Consider the following 21,865-nt stretch of genomic DNA (forward strand, 5'->3'; position numbering starts at 1 on the left):
CTTCTGCTGCGGCGTTTTATTTTTTTAAAATGTTTGAACAGCTTTGAAACTTTTATTGAAAAACAATGAAAAGGTGAAAATTTGAGAAGAATATCTAAACTGAATGGACGGGAAACATGGAATTGCAACCACTAAAACCTTAGCAAGTTAAGACAGGTTAGTATTTTCAACATTTCAAAATTTATTTACCTACTAGGGATAGTCAGCTTTATTTCACTTTTTTCTTCATTGTACAATTTTATATAATAACATATACATCCTAAAATGTTTCCTAGACTAAGCAAAAGTATATCATATGATCACCTCAAGTTCCTAAAAGAGTTATTTTTTGTCATAAAAACTGGTTACATATATTGCATAAAATCATATTAAATCACATAACAGTAAAGGATTTGTAGAGATATTATTCTCAAAGTTCATTTGAATAAGGAAGAAAAGGATGCAACAAGAAAATTTTCACAGCCTCTGAAATATATCAGATCATTTTATCCATGATTTTGCAGCTACATAATTAAAAGAACAGTAAATTATTGCAATCAAGATGATGAATATTTTTTCTGATCACTAATTATGTGAAGTTGAACAAGAGCAAGAACTGATGCAGTATAACTCAAAAATGAAATTATCTCTTATTGTAAGTTATTTATTTTGTTGGATATATTTCAACTTTTTTTTTTTTTTTTAATGAAGGTATTCCATTGAAATGAATGAGGCTCAGCTTAAACCTCAGATTTAGGATTTTGCATTATCTGCAGAATCCCTTTACTTTTTGTACATCTGGAAATAATTAAAAAAAATAAGTCCTTTTAAAATAAGGAGTTTGTTAAGATTCCAATTTTTAATAGATACATTCTAACCCCAACATTTTTTTCAATATTAAAACACCTTTTCAATGTTTGATGTAGATCAGTTCAATGTCTCTAGAAAAAGTGCAATCCCTTGATAATGCTGGTGCAATAAGTAATATTTTTTTTAGCTGACATTGTAAAATTATTTTAAGCTATTACCCAGAGGTAACTACGCTTGATAATGATTGGTATTCTTGTAGTTTATTTCCTGTTTTGATACTCTTTCAAAATAAATGTAGATTTTTTTTCACACAGTGAAATCAATTTTGTAAATCTAGTGTTACTCTAACCTACTGGAGGTGCACAGAATGAGTGGCAATGGACAAAAATGAGTACATAGGAAATTCCAGTTTAAGTTTTTCTTTTTTCAGATTTGCTTTTTATTTATTTACCATGAGGGTGGTCGAATACTTGCCAGAGAGATTGCGGAATCTCCATCTTTATGAGACAAGTCCCTGAGCCTCCTGATCAGACTAGACCTGCTTCGGACCAGATGACTCCAGAGGTCCCTTCCAACCTAAATTATTCTAGGATTCTATGGTTCTGTGAAAAACAAAACAAAACAAAACAAAACAAAACAAAACCCTCACTCATCGTATTAGCTGGATTTTGCAAAATGAATACTGCACAGATGCATCCTCAACAGAAGACTTGTCACTGTCTCATGTATCTCACTGGTTTTGCACAGTGAGTGGGTCTGGCTTGTTCTTACGCTGAAATTGCTGCTCACTGTGTAGAACATAAGAAGAGGAGTCATCAGATATTCTTCCACACTATTAAAGTCAGTAGTATTCTTTTTATTTGCTTTAGTGGACATTAGGTTGCAATATAATAAACAGAAGATTAAAAAGTGTCATTTTTTCATGTCTCCTTAATTTATTTAAATCTCTTTTAAAAGTTAATATACAATAATTATTACTTAAGCTTTATTATACACAAATTAATTAGTCCAGTTGGCAAAGAAAAACAAACAGTATTTTTACAGAATTAATGAACAAATACTAATTATGCAACATGCAGCCTTATTCTTTGTTTAATGAAGTGTCACAAAGATCTAGGTTGTAGTCGTGGCTCAGCCATTTGCTCATCCTCAAACAAGCTCACTGGAAGATAAAGGGAGTTTCTACAGAAGCACAGTACTTAATAATATGATTCTATATTTGTGCCAGTTCACCAACCAGATCTTCCTGGAATCATTACATGGCAAAAAGGTACCCAGTAAATAGCAAACAAAAAGAACAAATATTATACTTTTTCCATTTTCTTTAAAGTGACTTTAAAGTCACTGGCAAGATTCTGACTAAGTAAATACAGGATTACATTGTTAGATCACATACCCTGGTGAAAAGCTACCATGATGATGTGTCCATGCACTTTAAAGATTTGTATACATTCCCAGGTTCAAGGAAAATGCATCTATATAAATGCATTTTAATGGCAGACACCAAGAGAACCAATGCAACAAACTAAATGTTTCAATCTGCAATACACAGTGTCCTTTGTTCCTTCAGTTTTGAGCTGCATCTCCGAAGTTCTAAGTGTACATGGACTAAGCTGCTTGCTGAGTGCATAAAAGCTGTCTTCAACCTGAGTAGGGGCTGCCAGGCTTAGAAAAAGAACAACAAACCATTCTGTATCTCTGCTGAACTTTTCCAATAGCTGTTCTGTTTCAGTTATCTGTTATCCCAGGCAGATAATGTCTCATGTCCCAGCCTTAGGGAGCTTGCATCGTGGTTTAACTCTAGCTGCTACAATGAACACATCCTCTCTCTAAGAATAAGAAAAATGCATTTAATTCCATGGCTGTTAGTACATCAAGACATCAGCAGCAAGGCTGAGAGTGGAGCTCATAGTTTTTCTGTAAGATTATCCAGATATTTTATCTACCTTTGAATCATGCATAATAATAATTTCAAGTTTTATGAGAATTTTCAGAGTAAAGTTAACGGTAGAGTTTGTATTTAAGGTCTGATTACTTCTCAAACTTGAGATACACTGCTGCTTTGAGTTTTGGTAGAGTGCATGAATATTCCACAAATTCTTTCTTCTTCATTCATCTAAAAATTATCACCATATGCAAGCAGTCATATAGCACAGTTGATTGCATTAAGTGGGACATTCAAAATATAAATCATACAGGATCTAAATGATATTTCATTGCAGTCAGAACTCCCACTGAATTCAGGAGAACCAGAAAAGGCTCCTGGTAGCCACTCCCTCTGCAATGATATTAAACAAAATGAAGAAACATTTGCTGTGCCAAACTGTCAGCGAAAAGTTGAGGGAAACAGCTCTAAATGGAAAGATTACTAACCCAAGTCTGCTTTTACAGGAATCACTAGTCACAAGAAGACTGACCTTCCCTGTGGGTAGTTAACATCAGTGAGGAACAGCATGAAAAAGCAAAAAAAGAGAAAGAGGGCACCCCATTATATTGTCCTGATAGGTTTAATGGGGCAGACTGTGGTGCTACTGTTATTTAGGAGGAAACACTGTTAAAAGGAGACTTTTTCTGAGTGGATACAAATATGCTGTTTTTTTTTTTTTTCCTTTTTCTTCCTCCTGTTCTTTCCAGCAGTCAAGAGGAAAAGGGGAAGATTATTTTGTTGGCTACAGTTGATTTCCACCCATGAACAGATCAGATATTAATGAAGTTGATGATGTGGCAGATAAATATCATAATTTAATTTTAGTTAAGTGGTGAGTTCTCTAATTAAAAAACACTAATCTACAATATCTAATACATACTTATATGTACCAATAGAAATGTGGCACATAAAAATGACAGATCTTGTAACATTACAAGAAGATTTTATGGATATTATTATATTAAGAGTTATGATAAGCAAGAAGTGACATTAGCTTCCTGGGGGAATTGGAAAGGAGCAAACAACACATAACTTTGACCAATGTTATTTGTAAGTACAATAAGGAGACTGGGAAAATTACAAAAAATAGTTCTATTTTTTAATACGACAGTTACAGAAGGGAACAACTGATATTGTGAGAAATAACAGCTGCATTCCTTGGCATAAACGTTCTGCATCAGAACACAGCATGTGTATTTATTGTCTTCTGAAAAGTCTGCATGTATGGTGTGGAGAAAAGAGTTATTCCCTACAGGAAAAAAAAAGGGTTATATGATATAAAGTATATGAAAGGAAAATATTCCAGTGAAAAGAGAGCACATTAAAAAATGTAAAAAAACAGATTCTGCCTGCTTCTCAGGCAGGATAACTCCATAATTTATCTTAAATTAAATAACAGAGAGACACAAATGTTTGGAAATGTCAGAAGGATCCTACCAGGTAACAAAAACAAAAAATTAATAAGTTCTCATGAGATTTTATCAGTCTGGTAACTGAAACACCTTTTACTCAGGAAAAAAGGGATTCTGGGATATTTCTGGAATAAAAACTGAGTATGGACATTAATGACAGAAATACCCTTGAACCTAACAGAAGACTTAAAATGAAAGGCATATTGTATCCTAGCGCTGCAGTATTAATATCAGAACTCTGGTCTCTGTCACACAAAAGAACTCTGTCACACAAGACACTTGATATATTAATTAAAGTTGACAATGTGCAGTCCCCAGTGACCAAGAAATGAGATGACATGAACTTTTGCCTGTGAAGGAATTCAACCCCCATACAAAGAAATTATATGAAAGGGCTATGTTAGTGACATGTTAGGGATGCACGGTAGAAAGTATCACAATGCTAGAAAATCTGAGTCTGACAGTTCCAACAGCTATTATAAATCCACCACATTTGCAGTTGCTATTTAACAACATATGTATCTGTGAAGACTTATCTAGCATCTAGTATCCAAGTCTGCATCTTACATTTTTTTGTTGTTAGGTTAACCTTCTACCTGGCATGAATAAATAGTATGGCAGCTTTGAGATATTATAAGTGAGAATTCTCATTTTGGAGGTAAAGGTTTTATTTTGTTGGTTGTTCAGAAAAAGTCGAGCAAGTGGCCTCTCAATTGCTAGCACAGTATTTGGGGTGTAATATTTGAGTTCAGGGATTTCAGCCTGGTTTCAAATTTGATGACTTCATAGTCTCCCACATTTTTGTGAGGTCTGGTCATGAGTGCATTAGTTCTTATCACTGCTAAGCTGACCTGGAACCATGACAGCAGAATTGCATTCAAGTTTTATCATTGTTATGCGGTTGTCAGCATTTCCTAACCTACGTCTACCTCTTGGCCATCTCATACTGTGACATAAGCAACAGCAAATTTAAGAATTAACAAAATCCAAATTTCAAAAGACACTTCTTAAAGACTAGCAAATTGGCAATAAAGAATCCTGTCACATTTTAAATGACATGCTTACATAATAAACTGTGTCTATGTGTAGAGAAAAACTGACACAAAACCAAACATTTTGACAGCAACCTGTCTGCTTCAGATTCACAGCTTTAGGGAAGGAAAAAAAGAAACGCTTAAAAAAATTCTGGCACCTGTTAAAATAGAGAATCATATTCTGCACGTTCCCCAAACAGCTGATAGCATAAGTCAGTCCAATAGAGCAGTAAAAAAAAGGCATTAGAAGCCCCTTTCACCTTCCCCAAACAGATGTTATCAATTACTATATTGATTTTGTAAATGCACACAAACACATACAGATACCCATCACTTCAAATAGTCTACAGAAATAATTCATTCAGGAATCCAGATATATAAGTACTCGCAATTTTAAATCAAAGCAAAAATGACAGGGTAAGTTAAATGTTACAATTCAAATTCCAATTTTGAAATATATAAACATAGCTTTCAAAATGAAACAAGCCTGTAACAGTTGACTACAATGCAGTCTGAGTCCTTTTTTTTTTTTCTGCGGGTACTCAAAAGCAGCCTCATCACCCACTAAACTTCAAGTACTCTGTGTTTTTCAACAAGGTTCAGAATATCCAGTATAAAAAGTATCAACAAGCAAAAAAACCACAACACTTTTTAATGAAACAGGTAATCTGTAACATATTTTTGAGCAATTCTTCCTCAGACTGAGCAACAATACTAGCATGATGCTGACTATTTCAGATTTGTGCTTTGTTACACATAGATGAGCAATACAAGGAGAGGGGATACAGAGTTTGGATTACTCTAATTCCTATCTTTCCTCTCAAAACTTAAAACCAAAGCAACACAAAGCTTTTATGGATTTTTGTTTTTTGCGATATTTAATAGAAATTGCTATATGATATAGTATAAGATATTATAAGAAATCATGTAAGCTAACTTTAAGAGAGAGAATATCAATATAAACAGCTATCTGAAAAATAATAACCATTGCCAAGAGCATATATTCACCTTAGCTTTAATTATACTTACAGGCATAGTTATACTAACAGAAAATCAAATAACTGAAAAACACTGGGTATGAGAAGATTCAGAAGGTAGAAGCTATAAAGTCAGCTCAGTTACAAAACAATGGATAGATTTTGTACATACCTTGATATTAGCAACGGATACATTTGTTGAACATTTATAGATCAAGAATATTCATACTGTTAATAATGCCTTGTTATTTTATATTTTTGCTGTTTGTAATAATAAAAGAAGGACTTCGCATTTTTGTGACATTCTGACCTATCTCATTTGGTTCCTCAAAATCTTATTCTCTGTATTTAGATTAGTTTGTCAAGGTTTTCCACTCTAAAAGGTTTGCCACTGGTTGGTGTTCTTTGAAGCACACTTTTGTTTTTAAATGTAAAGATGTATTCCTCTTTTTTTTTTCTCTTTTATTTTCTTTCTTAATGTATGCATGATCGTATATTTCATATGCTTAGTATTATAGCAATGTATGCATTTGCAAAGTTTTATCTATATCACCTTGTTATTTATTAAATCATTGTTTTGCACATTTAAAACTTTAAGTAGAAGATTTTTTCTCTATTACTGTGGGAGACTAAGTTCTTTTGGCTGGATTTCTTGAACTGCTATGGTTCTCACTCATGTCCTGGATCAACATGTATATACAGAGTTACAGTCATTTAAGTAATCTGATGCTGTTCTTGTTAGTTTTCTTCATGTCATTAGGATTCAAAATGAAAACAAACCCAAGACGTGAACCGCAAGTCTCCATAAAATATATTGCTCAGCTAGACTGGATTCCAGTAATTTTGGATTTGAGACTTTGTGATCTTGTAAGGCCTTTGTTTAGGCTAGGGAGCACTGCCATCCTGGTGGTACTGTTTGGTGCAGAAAGTCCCAGCAATATAGCTATATTTGGTCTAGACGGTTGGGTAGAATACAGACAGTTTAAGTGTGAAGAAGCAAGAGTTTCTGTAAACCCCTGTCAATTAAAGCTTGGGTGCCTGATGCCAGCCTTTAAGGAGGACTTGCGGTGCTTCCCCAGATAAGGCAGAAGAGAAAGTCTATGGGTAAGTTCACAGATACAACAGCTAGTGATGTTCTGCCCCATCTGTGGAATCAATGTCCAATCTCTTAGGACAGTCTTGTCTTCTCTTTCTCCTCATGTACATGTTCTGTTTTGTATCGAGCCATCAGCTTTTGTTACAGGCTTTATATGTTCTCTGGGAAAGCAATTGCTGCCACAATGCTAGTTGTATATTAAGTATATTAACTATGTTCTGGGAATTTGAAGATTTGCAAGTCGTATTCGGGTGCCTACTTACAATTTATTTCTGTGGAGCTACAAGCTATAAAGACTTTCATTAAACAGAACTAAGGTTTTATGAGGGGCTTATGATTTTTTTTTTTCTAATCTCACTGAAAAGTGATGAAATACATGCAATCTGTTGGAAACTCCAGGCCTGCTGTCAGCTTCAGCAAAGGACAGCATTGCTTGCTAGATAAAGCGAATAATATGTGGCAGAAAGAGCCTCCTCTCTACTTTCTGTCACATTGAGCCATTTTCCAGATGATCTTGCAGACCATCCATCTACTTATTTTTGAATGATCTCCATAAAGACACAAGGAACCAGAGGAGATTCATACTTGACAGAGCATCTAGATTCTTCCCTTTTCTTGCTTTAAGGCTGCTACTATATTCAAGCAGTCCTTCTAGCCTAGTGGAAGTTTGGCAAACACCTTTGTGTCGCACACACTTTCAAACCTTTTTCTAAAGATTCTTATTTACATCCTATAAAATAATCAGTATTACTTCAAGGCTGCTGGGTTTGTGCCATATTATGAGATTAAGCAAAACTGAATATGTATATTCTTTACCTCTTTATCTTCTTTTCACATATCATGGTAGCTTTATTCACGTTGAAAGGCAAACACCCAAAGTTTTAAAAGAATCTATATATGTTCTACACATAGGCAAGGGATTGAATATATTATCATATTGTCCACAGAAATATAAATCTAAATAGAAAGTCCTGGTTTAGTCAAACCAGTCTGTCACAGTTGTCATTGCATATGTGAAATGCAGAGAAAGATTTTCCCTTGTTACTTATATTTTTCTCTTTGAATAGGGTCGTCACAGCATAAAAATTCACAACAGAATTTCAATGAAAATACTGTTCTGCTTTTTTCCTCCTTAATACTTTTTAAACTGTTTGGTTTTTATGCCTTACTGCTTTTTATTGGCATTGAGTGACATTATGCTATACCTCATCTTTCCTCTAAGTGGTTTGACCTTAGAGACTAAGCTGTATTCTCATTTAGATTTTTCTGGTTTTCACTCTTTCAGGGCTGATCAGGGCTCTGCATGTTTATCTTTGTCTTCTTATCAGTCCATGAAATCTGGCTACATTAGAGCTCTAGTTACTTGCTAAATTTCGGTAGTTTAGCAATTTACCATAAGGCACCTGACTGCAGTGATTGTCCATGTGTATTTGCTGAATTCGGGCAGTTGTAAAAGCAACAGCATTTCTGCTAACTTTTCCATTTTTTCAAGAGTCTGGACATAACAGAGTGAATATAGGCAGGTATCACAGCTGAGTTGAAGTGCAACAACTTATTAAACTGTGGTAATGTATTTATAAACTTGAGCTCTTAACTAAATCCAGGAGAGGTTTAAGGTCTACTCTTTGAGTTTGATTCTAGAAGAAAACACTACAACAAGAAATGTAGCTCCAATGATGCAAGCAATATAACAGGCTTCTTTTTTCTGTCTCTTCACCTTGTAAACTGGACTAGCAGACAAGCAGATTTAGTGGAGTGAATAATTTACTTTGGGTCATTTGATTAAAAATACCATCTTGCATTGGAAAGGAACTCTTAGGCTAACTCAGCATTCCTATAGTATTCATTTGAACTAATAGAGCAGAACAGATTTGGAATAATTTTTTGTCCGAAAGATTCAATAGTTAATAAAACTTTATAAAAAAGTCAGTCTTTTTCTCCTCAAAGTACATACATTTATTTCTGTAGAGCAACAAGGAAGAAGAAATCAAGGCCAATGTGCACATAGAAAAAATAGGTAATAATTTATTTATACATTAGCATAGAGGCTGAAAACCTAGCATTAATTTATTGGCTGGGCCTAAAGTTGACCAAGTATTTATCTGTCCTTATAACTAGTAAATTGGTGTTTGCCAGATGGCTGCTGTCAGTATCATTTTCATTGACAAGCAAAGTTTAAAAAGCATAGTAAAAACTGTAAACACATTATGGTGAGCTGTGCTCTCTATACCTTCATTTTTTATCAGCAGATTTTTTAATGCCTTTGAATATCTCAAAATTCTATTCAATAATGACTGTAGATACATAACCATGTTGATTTTCTTTCATGCCAAAATGAATTCAGGAGAGGAATGGTCAGACAGCTCTTAAAATTAAAGTCAGAATCTTATTCATACTTAATGAAGCTTCTCACACAAAAAAAACAATTCCTCCAAAGTAACGTATCTTTACATTTTCAGAATATTTAGTATTTCCACTGTAGTTCAATTCAATATATCTAGATCTTATAGAGGAAGAATGATGTGGCTGCTGAACTCTGCAATAAAAGCAAGCAATGCTATAAGAGCATAAAACCACATTGAATTCATGTGCAACCCTAACACTAGAATTTTGACAGCACAAAACCTCATTACTTAGTAGAGTTAGAATTAAAGAATCACAGCTGAATTTCTATGTCTGGATACAAAAAATATAAAATTGATTGTATTATTTAGAACCAAAAATGTGGTATACTAAACTTCCTCAGATATAGGTGGCAACTTTCAAATTTGCATAGTGGGTCTTGCTTTCAGAAGCTTATTCTATGCAGAGATGGACGGGCAGTATAAGGATTCAATCCACTTGCCTAAATAAAGGGATCTAACGCCAACTGAGATGGCCTATAACATCCTGCTCAGCCTCTAGCTGGTATGCTAGTTTAAGTAGGAAAAGGTCTTTTATAGGTCTTGGTTTGCGTTTGCTGACCCTGTGCAGAGTCTCAGACACTCTAGAGTGTCTCAGATGACGCTAGGTGCTTATGTATAGGCAACTGAATTAGGTCTGTGGTATAGAAATCACACTGTAGATTTCAGCTAGTGAGAAAAGTTGTTCATTCGTGCATGAAACAACATAACTGAGCAGATATATTTTCTTGGTATATGTGACTTTGACTTAAACTGCTTTTCATGTGTGACTTCATTTGGGTAGGAGTGGATATTACCAAGAGCAGTTAGCAAAACAGCTTGATTAAATCAAATTTACAGATACATTTTTTTTTAAGTGATTAGCCACGACACCAACATAAGGAGACCTTTATCCAAATATTACCACTTAAATGATGCTTTGTATTTTGGAAAGTTACATTTTAGAACTCTCATGATCTTGTAGAATGGAATCCATTTCTATTACAATAATCTTAATTTATACTAGGTTTTCTTTATGTGCTCATGAAGTACATACAATACTGTAGAAGTCCAATTTTGAAGATAACTCTTAAAACTCTCAAATAAATATGTGTATGTTTTCAAATATTTAATTCAGAAAGATACTGGTAATAAGAAAAACTGATGTTGGTAAGATCTCTTTCTCTCATTAGAGAAATAGGTACATAAGAGGATTTGATGTTTGAAAGGACTAGAATTAAAGTATTTGCCAGCTTTGGGGATTTGACAATGGGATTTACAACCTTTCATCTCCAACATTTCACATTCAATTAATGGGTGAAATGGTGCCCTTTACTAAATAAATATATAGTTATTAATTATTCATTATACAATTATAATGCTATTATAAAATAATTATAATATAATATAATATTAATGCATAATATATCAGTTATATAATTATATTATAGGTGTATGCTGAAAATGAATGGAATGAGTTTGGCCATTTGTCTGACACTAAACTTTTCCACTAATACAGTACAGCGTGGGGGTTTAAAGAGTGTAGAATAGGCATCTGGTCTTTGGAGAATTAGCTAATGCTAAGTAAAATATACACACTAACCAAATGTGCCATGACTCCTCTCTCAACTTGTCCAGGTGTACTATCTGGAGTGTGCCTTTCCGTTTCTGTGGTGGTGATTGTATACCATCTTCATTATGTATATCTGCAACAAATGACACTTGATACGAGAGTGTCATGAACTGCAGGTGGGCTGCACATGTATTTACAATTGTCTTCTCATTGACTTCAGTATTTGTTTTCATTTGCTCTGTCTCCAACCCTTAAATTATGTGGCCACTAAAACATGCTCAGAAAAAAAGAATAGTTGAAAAATCAATATCTTTTCTCAGCTTTTCATTTTAAAATGTAGTTCTGACTAGTGTGTTCATAAAGAGATTACAGTATAGGAGAAACATCCTAATGACATTGGGATTGCTTATTTCTACATAACTTGATTTGAAAAGTGGGTGAAGATTAGCCGTGAAGCATGAGGCTCCTGGTTGCAGCTTTTTGTTATTATTGCTTTAGGTCCTTTGAGGTCACCTGACCTCTTTTGTTTCCTAGACAGAGGGAATAATCTCATCTTGAACCACAAGGAGAAGAATTTTCTGTCCTCAGTGGGAAGATTAGATATAACCTCATTAAGTTAAGGAAAGGAAATGCAAAGTCCTGCACCTGGGGAACAATATCCCCATGCAACAGTACATGCTGGGGGCCTACCACTGGAGAGCAGCTTTGGAGAGAAGGACCTGGAGGTCCTGGTGAACAACAAGTTGAGCATGGGCCAGCAATGTGCCCTTGCACCAGAGAAGGCTGAGGGCTGGCAGTAGGTTGAGAGAGGTGATCCTTCCCCTCTACTCAGCACTGGTGAGGCCACAACTGGAGTACTGTGTCCAGTTCTGGGCTCCCCAGTACAGAAAGACACGGACCTGCTGAGCAAGTCTTGCAAAGGGCCTCTAACTTGATGAAGAGACTGTAGCATCTGTCATACGAGGAGAGGCTGAGACAGCTGGGACTGTTTAGTCTGGAGAAGAGAAAGCTCAGGGGGATCTTATCAATGTGTATAAATACCTGATTGAGGGGTTAGGGGAGTAATATGGAGCCAGACTCTTCTTGGGGATGCCTGGTGACAGGATGAGAGGCAAAGGGCACAAACTGAAAAACAGTAAATTTAGTTTAAATATAAGAAACAACTTTTTCACTGTGAGGGTGGTTGAACACAGGAACAGGTTGCCCAGGGAGGTTGTGGAGTCTTCATCCGTGGAGATATTCAAGACCTGACTGGACTTGGTCCTCAGCAATCAGCTCTAGCTGATCCTGCTTTGAGCAGGGGTTTGGACTAGATGATCTCCAGAGGTACCTCCCAAACTCCAAGAGTCTGTGATTCTGTGATTAGATGGGGAGAAAACAGATCAACTTTTCCTTGACCTTCACAAAGGCTATATCTTTTTTTTATTTTAATTTAAAAAAGTTGGTTTAAAGGGAACATTTTATAATAAGATGGCTTTGGTCTGGCCTCTTTGTTTCTATCTCCTTTCTGTTTACAATGTCAGACTAAACCTAGTGCAGTGTCAGTTAACTGCTCACTGTGACACTGTAACCAACTAATTCCCTTAGCCTTCCTGCCTGCCTTCCCATTGGTTAATATATGAACATGTTGTAGGTCAGAAAGTGCAGCCTGCCAGCTTGTTCAGCGGTCCATTCACTATTTTAGACACAACATTTGTAAAAGATCAGCATCCTGCAAAGTGTCAAAACCTCCATATCTAATACCTTTACTAAAAACAGAGATTTGAATATATAGACATGTTTGAGTCCAGCTACCAGAAGGCTTACACAGTATAAAAATGTAGGAGCAGACAGTGAGTGCAAAAATAAACAGTTGTATAATATCCCTTTCATAAATATTTGATCAGAGAAGTTGGATGAAATTTTTTCACAGTTCTATATCTGTTGCAATCTTTAATTTAAACATACATCCAGGGACGTATTTAAAAGGTAACAAGTTTATAGAAATGCTGCCACCTCTAAAGGTTTGACTTGAAACTCCACTGACAAGAAATGGAAACTGATTCCTATGACATAACCTGGGGCAGAATGCCTGATCTAAATATTCCTGTAAGCATGACAGATGTTTATATAATGACATTTGCTGTTTCAGACCTGCTCTCCAACTCTGCAAAGTGGTGTAAAATGGATTTGTCTGTAGAATTAGAGGAGAATCTAAAGACACTCTTCGTACTGAAAGTACAGAAAATGCATTGCTTTTGGCTATGTTCATAGTGCAGCTTAAAGTTCTTTCTTTGGGGAAAAAATGATGATACCTTTTAAGCCTTCCCTCCCACCTCCACCATCCCCCCACCTCCACCCCCTCCTGCAAAGAAAGATTTTTTTGTGGTCAAGATGAAGCTAGCATATCCAATCACACACCTATTCATATTCAGAGACGTTAAGATCAGAGGGAGAATTATGATCACCCAGTCCCACCTTCTAGAAGCACAGCAGCAAAGCAGATGCGGCCCAGATGCATGAGACTATACTTTGATTTGGACTCCCCACTTTCACTTTTGCATCTGGGCAACCCAGATGTAAAGGGCTACATGTACACATTGTCAGGGGAGTCAAAAGCGCTTTATAGTCTGTTGGTGACTAGGGAAATTGGTGTGCCTTAATCCCCTACTTAATAAACAGTGCAGACTTGAGGAAATGTTTAGTAGGGTTTCTTTTTATTGTTTTTTTTTCCCGGAAATCTAACCTTACATAATTTTCTTTAAATGTGTCTTTAAGGGAGATATCCAGCATGTTCCTGAGTGAACTGTTCAAATGGCTACCCATAGTGGAAAAAAAAAAAAAAGATGCACTTACTTCAAGCTTGAATTTTTAACGTTTGTTATTTCCTTCTGATCTCTTATTCCACGTTCTTATAACATTATTAGCCTTTGCCACACATTTTTTACAAGTCCTCTGATCCAAGGACAGATCAGAGCCAATACTTCTGAAAAGCCCTCCTGCTCAAAGCTCCTGCTATCGTTTTGATGGCAAGCATAAATAGACAATAAACCATATGTTTTCTGCCTTATGTCTGAAATATCACAAATGTTATAATCTGCTTACACTACCACAACAATATCCTGAGCCAGTCAAACATACTTTCCATCTATTTTCTTACTGAATGTAATCTCAGCAGCTTTACCTTTTATTTTTAATGCCATGATACCTGGAAATATATCTAATGTCAAAGTTAATGGTACTGTAACTAGAATAAACTTCGCAATGAAGACCAAAAGTCTAGAAACAATTTGGACTTGCACTTTGGAGAAACTGCCTTCTTACAGCTCTCTTTTGGTGATATATAATATGCTGTCATTCTGTTATGTTGGATATTTGTTCATATAGGCCAATATGTGTTAAATCAACATTAACCAGATGTGTCAGCTCACTTAATTTTAAGTTCACAGGCTACTTTTATCAGTTAAAGCAGTATGTTAATAATTAGTCTGCAAAGCAAAGGAAGATACAAAAACTCTGAGAAGAATTTTTAGGCAACTTTATGTACATACTCAAAAACATGTGGAAGAGATGAACAAATCTTCAGATCAGTCAGACCCAAAATTCAGTATTTCTTCTTATTTTATATGAGCAGTTTTGCATCTCTTTTGAAACTAAGTCAGTTTTTTTTCTTTGTTTTTATTTTAAGCTAACTCAGTTTCAGTATATGAAGCCATTTTACATGAGCAGAGGTGAAACTCTGCTTTTATTTTATAAGGTTTTTTATAACTGCAAGCTCTAGGGAAGAAGAGAAAAAAGAATAGCCATCTAAAACTGAAAGCTGTTATTAAAGTGAATCGTTGTATTTTGTAAACAAATTTGTTTTGTGAGTGCAGTAATTGTTTTCTGTGCAAAATAGCAAGAGTAATTCTCCATTTCTTTTAACTGTCCATGGAAACAACGTCTTGTCAAGCTGATAGAAAAAATATTTCAATGCAACTATGTTATAAGATATTACCATGTCAAGACAATGGTAAAATGATGTCAGTGAAAATCAGTGGAAATCCAATAATACATCAACATAATGGTTTTCAATGCAGGGATTTGGAGATTATGTCACATTGCCAAGATAATAGCATGCTATCCATGCAAATTTTACTACTATTTGAAAGCAGAAAATTAAAACCAAATATTACATTAAGAAACATCATATAAAAGCTCAATAAAATTAAAGTTGTATTCATCATCCCTTAAACGATCTTCTGACTAGTGGCCAGGTCCAGCATTGATTTCAGTTGGTACAGATCCACTAACTTACCTGAGCTGAAGATCACATCCTACGTTATCATCCTCTATTAGGTGTCCTCTGAACATTGGGAGGAGGAGAAAGGTTCATTTGTATGAACTAAGTAGATAATTAAGCACAAGTGTTCATTACCTATAGACCAAGCAAAGAATTTGGATCCTGCTGAGGGTTAATCTAGTATTTGTATTTCAGGTCAAATCAGGATTATTGTTCAGTTTCTGTAGTATTATCCGCTCACAAGCTGTCCTGGCAAGATACTGTTTTTGTCTAAATAGAACCTGGAAAGAAGCCGATTCTTTTGAATACAATCCGGAGGGAGGCTACTATGACCTCGTTACAAACTAGTCCCATAAATAATGTGGCAGTTTACGCTGATTTTGGAATTTCATTTTAATACACAGCTAGAATTATATGTCTGCTTTGTAGGAAAAAAAAACCAGGAAAAATATCAGATTCTTTTCTTTCACTTTTGGAATGTCTAACTCCTTTCTGTGCTCTGCTAGGAGGCCCCCCCATATAGACTTGTTTTCTTCACATCCCTGGTTGTGATTCTGCTCTCTTTTTTTTGTTTGTTTTTGAATTGTTTTCTACCAGACTTGACTTTTCACATCACGTTTTGTTGGAATATGATGCCATGACGTCCAGTTTAAACTGTCTCTCTTTAATGTCTGAATTAATGTACATCAAATATCTCCCTGTGAGACAAACAAAATGTTGCCTTCATAAACATCTATAAACCTTTTCATTAAAGGAACAGGAGGAAGTTATGCAGCACTTGTGAAGTAACAACAGTATGAATGGAACATAAGGTATCCATGTGAGAGAGAATGAAAATAAATTTTCACATTAAAAATCTCACACTTTAAGGCTTACAAATCCAGGACAGAATAGTATAGTTTGAACTTTGTTTCAGATTATTTCTAATATTAATTTATTTGCAAGCAGAAAGGGTATAGGTCAATCTAGAGTTTGAAAATCAATGCTCTACCACTTGAATTAGTTCTTTTTTAAGGTAACAAAACAAAAAACAAAAGCACGACTGTGTCTGATGTCCTTTTGCTGAAAATAAAATCTGATCATAAAAGTATTTGTCATCTTTAGAAGCAATGAATCTGTTATAACACGCAAAAGCTGAAAATAAAAACTTTTCCGAGCCTTCTTGGAATAGGATCAATTATTTTAAAGGCTAACATTCAATTGTTTGCATAGCAACAAAAGCTGAAAACATTGGCAACCTTTCAAAATCAATATGAGCACTGGAAAACAGCTGAAACACATAGCTACAAGACATACAACTGAGGAAATCACATAGAACCAATTACTCCTACCAGGTTAAACTGTACAACATGAGGAAAATATAATCATTGAAGTTCAGCAGCTGCTTGGGAAAAATATCTCAGTTTAATAATCTATTTTTAGATTTGTTTGTATTTAATTATTCCACCAAAACTAATGAAAACATAGAAAAGAAATGTGACATTACTAAAGTACTGAAAATTTCCAAAGTGCCTCAAAAAGAATTGATAAGCATGTCAGTCATTGAAGTCTGACCATTTTAATAATGGATGGCCAAACATTCTTTATAATTTGTATGTAATCAGACATTTATTTACAATTTGTATGTAATCAGACATTCAGACTATTACCCACTGCTGCTCTTCCATGTGGGCGCTAATGATACCAAGGGCAAACTGGAGACCATCAAGCAGGATTTCAGAGCTCTGGGGATGGTGGTCCCAGGGGTCTGGGAGCCCAGGTCATCTTCTCCTCAATCCTGCCAGTGAGGGGGATGGATGAGAGGAGGAGGAGACAGACTTTCCAAGTCAACGACTGGCTGCGCTGCTGGTGTTGGCAACAGGGTTTTGGTTTCTACGACCATGGGACCCTGTTTGAAGATCAACAACTGCTGGGGAGAGATGGGATCCACCTCACTAAGCAGGGCATGCGTGTCTTTGCCAACAGGTTGGCCAACCTGGTAAGGAGGGCTTTAAACTAGGAAAGATGGGGGAAGGGGAGAGTTATAGTGCCAGGGTAGTTGGCAAAATGCAGCTCAAGTCAGGATGCCTCCAGCAGGTGCATGCAGCCAGGGAAGTGTGCATGGGATGTGGCTATGGAGGATCCTCTTGTATCCCTCCTGGGAAACCTGCATGCTCAATCACCTCTCTGAAATGCCTGTACACCAATGCACGCAGCATGGGGAACAAAAAGGAAGAACTAGAGATCTGTGAGCGGTCGCAGGGCCATGATCTCATTGCCATTACAGAGACATGGTGGGATAGCTCGCATGACTGGAGTGCTGTCATGGATGGCTACGTGCTTTTTAGGAAAGACAGGCCAGGAAAGCGAGGTGGTGGAGTTGCTCTTTATGTGAGAGAGCAACTGGAATGTATTGAGCTGTGCCTAGGGGTGGCTGAAGAGCGAGTCGAGAGCTTATGGGTAAGGGTTAAAGGGCAGGCTAGCATGGGTGACACTGTTCTGGGTTTTTACTACAGGCCACCTGATCAGGAAGAGGAAGTTGATGAGGCCTTCTACAGACAGCTGGAAGTAGCCTCACGATCCCAGGCCCTGGTTTTCATGGGGGTCTTCAACCGCCCCAATATCTGCTGGAGAGACAACACAGTTAGGCACAAATAGTCCTGGAGGTTCCTGCAGAGCATTGGTGACAACTTCTTGACACAGGCGGTGGAGGAGCCAACAAGCAGAGGTGTGCTGCTGGACCTCGTACTAACAAACCAAGAAGGACTGGTGGAAGATGTGAAGGTTGGGGGCAGCCTTGGCTGCAGTGACCATGAGATAGTGGAGTTCAGGATCCTGCGAGGAGGCAGCAGGGCAACAAGTAGGATCGCAACCCTGGAGTTTAGGAGAGCAAACTTTGGCCTCTTCAGGGACCTGTTTGGAGGAATCCCATGGGTTAGGGCCCTAGAAGGAAGGGGGTTTCAAGAGAGCTGGTTAATGTTCAAACATCACCTCCTCCAGGCTCAAGAGCGGTGCATCCCTATGAGTAGGAAGTCAAGCAAAGGAGGCAGGAGACCTGCATGGATGAGCAAGGAACTCCTGGCAAAACTCAGCCAGAAGAAGGAAGTATACAGAAAGTGGAAAGGGGGACAGGCCACTTGGGAGGAATATAGGAATGTTGTCAGAGTATGCAGGGATGTGACGAGGAAGGCTGAGGCCCATTTGGAATTAAATCTGGCAAGAGATGTCAAGGACAACAAGAAGGGCTTCTTCAAATACATCAGTAGCAAAAAGAAGACTAGGGAAAATGTGGGGCCTTTACTGAATGGGGTGGGTGCCCTGGTGACAGAGGATGCAGAGGAGGCAGAGTTACTGAATGCCACCTTTGCTTCAGTCTTTACTGCTCAGGCCAGCCCTCAGGAATCCCAGACCCTGGAGGCAAGAGAGAAAGTCTGGAGAAAGGAAGACTTTCCCTTGGTGGAGGAGGATCGGGTTAGAGATCATTTAAGCAAACTTGACACCCACAAATCCATGGGCCCCAATGGGATGCACCCACGAGTGCTGAGGGAGCTGGCAGATGTTATTGCTAAGCCACTCTCCATCATCTTTGAAAGGTCATGGAGGACAGGAGAGGTGCCTGAGGAGTGGAAGAAAGCCAATGTCACCCCAGTCTTCAAAAAGGGCAAGAAGGAGGACCCAGGGAACTACAGGCCAGTCAGCCTCACCTGCATCCCTGGAAAGGTGATGGAGCAGCTCATCCTGGAGGCTATCTCCAAGCATGTGGAGGACAAGAAGGTGATCAGGAGTAGTCAGCATGGCTTCACCAAGGGGAAATCATGCCTAACCAATCTGATAGCCTTCTCTGATGGAATGACTGGCTGGGTAGATGAGGGGAGAGCAGTGGATGTTGTCTCCCTTGACTTCGGCAAGGCTTTTGACACTGTCTGCTTATAGGAAGCTCAGGAAGTGTGGGCTAGCTGAGTGGACAGTGAGGTGGATTGAGAGCTGGCTGAATGGCAGAGCTCAGAGGGTTGTGATCAGAGGCACAGAATCTAGTTGGAGGCCTGCAGCTAGCGGTGTCCCCCAGGGGTCAGTACTGGGTCCAGTCTTGTTCAACTTCTTCATCAATGACCTGGATGAAAGGACAGAGTGCACCCTCAGCAAGTTTGCTGACGATACAAAACTGGGAGGAGTGGCTGATACGCCAGAGGGCTGTGCTGCCATTCAGAGAGACTTGGACAGGCTGGAGAGGTGGGCGGAGAGGAACCTCATGAAGTTCAACAAAGGCAAGTGCAGAGTCCTGCACCTGGGGAGGAATAACCCCATGCACCAGTACAGGTTGGGGGTTGACCTGCTGGAAAGCAGCTCTGCCGAGAAGGACCTGGGAGTGCTGGTGGACACCAAGTTAAGCATGAGGCAGCAATGTGCCCTTGTGGCCAAGAAGGCCAATGGTATCCTGGGGTGCATCAGGAAGAGTGTTGCCAGCAGGTCGAGGGAGGTGATTCTCCCCCTCTACTCAGCACTGGTGAGGCCACATCTGGAGTCTGCGTCCAGTTCTGGGCTCCCCAGTACAAGAGGGATGTGGCACTACTGGAGCAAGTCCAGCGAAGGGCTACAAAGATGATTAGGGGACTGGAGCATCTCTCTTATGAGGAAAGGCTGAGAGAGCTTGGCCTGTTTAGCCTGGAGAAGGGAAGGCTGAGAGGAGATCTTATCAACGTGTACAACTATCTGAAGGGAGGGTGTCCAGAGGATGGGACCAGACTCTTTTCAGTGGTGCCCAGCAACAGGACGCGAGGCAACGGGCACAAACTGAAACACAGACGCTTCCATCTGAACATGAGGAAAAACTTTTTCACTGTGAGGGTGACAGAGCACTGGAACAGGTTGCCCAGAGAGGTTGTGGAGTCTCCTTCTCTGGAGATATTCAAAACACGCCTGGATGCAATCCTGTGCAATGTGCTCTAGGTGACCGTGCTTGAGCAGGGGTATTGGACTAGATGATCTCCAGAGGTCCCTTCCAACCTCAGCGATTCTGTGATTCTGTAATTTTTTTTTTTTTAATTCTACAGCAACCAGGAAGTATACCGATTTTGATGGTTCTTTTAATTGCTCTACAAGTCTGAGAATGGTGGGATCATCTACTCCCTTTGGGCCTTTATTTTTAGAAGAGACAGACTTTCCAGGGTGTATGAGTCATGGACTTATTGGCCTTATTTTGCAATATGGGATCATCTTTTGAAAACTTCTGTTCAGTTCTTCCTCATTTGACTTTCTATCCAGTCTTTCCAGTGAGCAAAGTTCCTTGAGGAGTCCAAAGCCTCCGAATAGCAACAGTTTGAACTTCCTCAAAACAAAAAAGACCAAATCTCAACTTCATGTCAACATTAAAAATCCAAGAAATATTTTGGATTTGAAGCAAACTTTTTTTTTTCAGAATCTTGAACTTTTCATGACAGCCTAGAATTTATTTGATTTTTTAAAATTAATTAAGATAATTAACTAACAAAAATAGCCATAATTTTAAACAGGAACTGCAAGTTTTCTTTATGAATGTGTTGTATGGGATGTTTGGATGGTCATCCTTTTTCCGGTGATCTTTTTCAGTATGAAAGTTTTAAAAACCCATATTACCAGCAATTTTTAATCAGTCTATTTTCCAGTGAAGAAAACAAATTTTAGACAATAGTTGTTTTCAGAGTGAGCTAAAATACACAGTTCTGGCAAAACAAGCTGAACACTACAAGTACATTTGTATGCGATCAAAAAGTAATTTACAACTATTTCAAAGCTCTTTACCCAATGGTTATAACCGTCGTGTCTCCTCTAGGGTAGACAAGACCTCACTGTATCATTTTAGCTTGAATATTGGTAACATCATTGTAAGATTTACTGATTACCTGTTTGATGTTAGGATCATCTCATTTTCTTTGGAGTTTCTTTTGAGAGGATACTGACCTACCACCATTCTATTGTACTGTGTACAATTTATATGACACTAAAATGCCTCCAGGTTCAATGTGCACTATTGAGAGTAAAACAAATTATACCCATAGTTGCTCTTTCAACTGTTTAACAGCACAGAATAAGTTCAAAAGGAGAGGGGGGGGGAAAAAGACCAAAACAGGAAAGTGAAATCAATTATATCAGATTGCAATTGAAATTCAGTTTGGAATAACATATATTTGGATGAGAACATGTTTTCACTGCTGAAAAATAGATTTAGCGAAACAAATGCTTATAACAGAAACAAACACAAATCAGAGGAAATATTGATTAAAATATGAAAGTGAGTTCACCTGAATACATAATTAAAAATCATAATTGTGAGATAACAATAATCATAATTGAAACATAACTTAATATGGAAAGTGATTAAAGATTCTTTGTTTATATAAATAAAGGTTGCAGAGAAATGCTCTTTTATTTCTTGGTCATGATTAAATGATGAAAATGA

The sequence above is a fragment of the Apteryx mantelli genome, chromosome 2 (assembly GCF_036417845.1).
Source record: "Apteryx mantelli isolate bAptMan1 chromosome 2, bAptMan1.hap1, whole genome shotgun sequence".
NCBI classification, from domain to species: Eukaryota; Metazoa; Chordata; class Aves; order Apterygiformes; family Apterygidae; genus Apteryx; species Apteryx mantelli.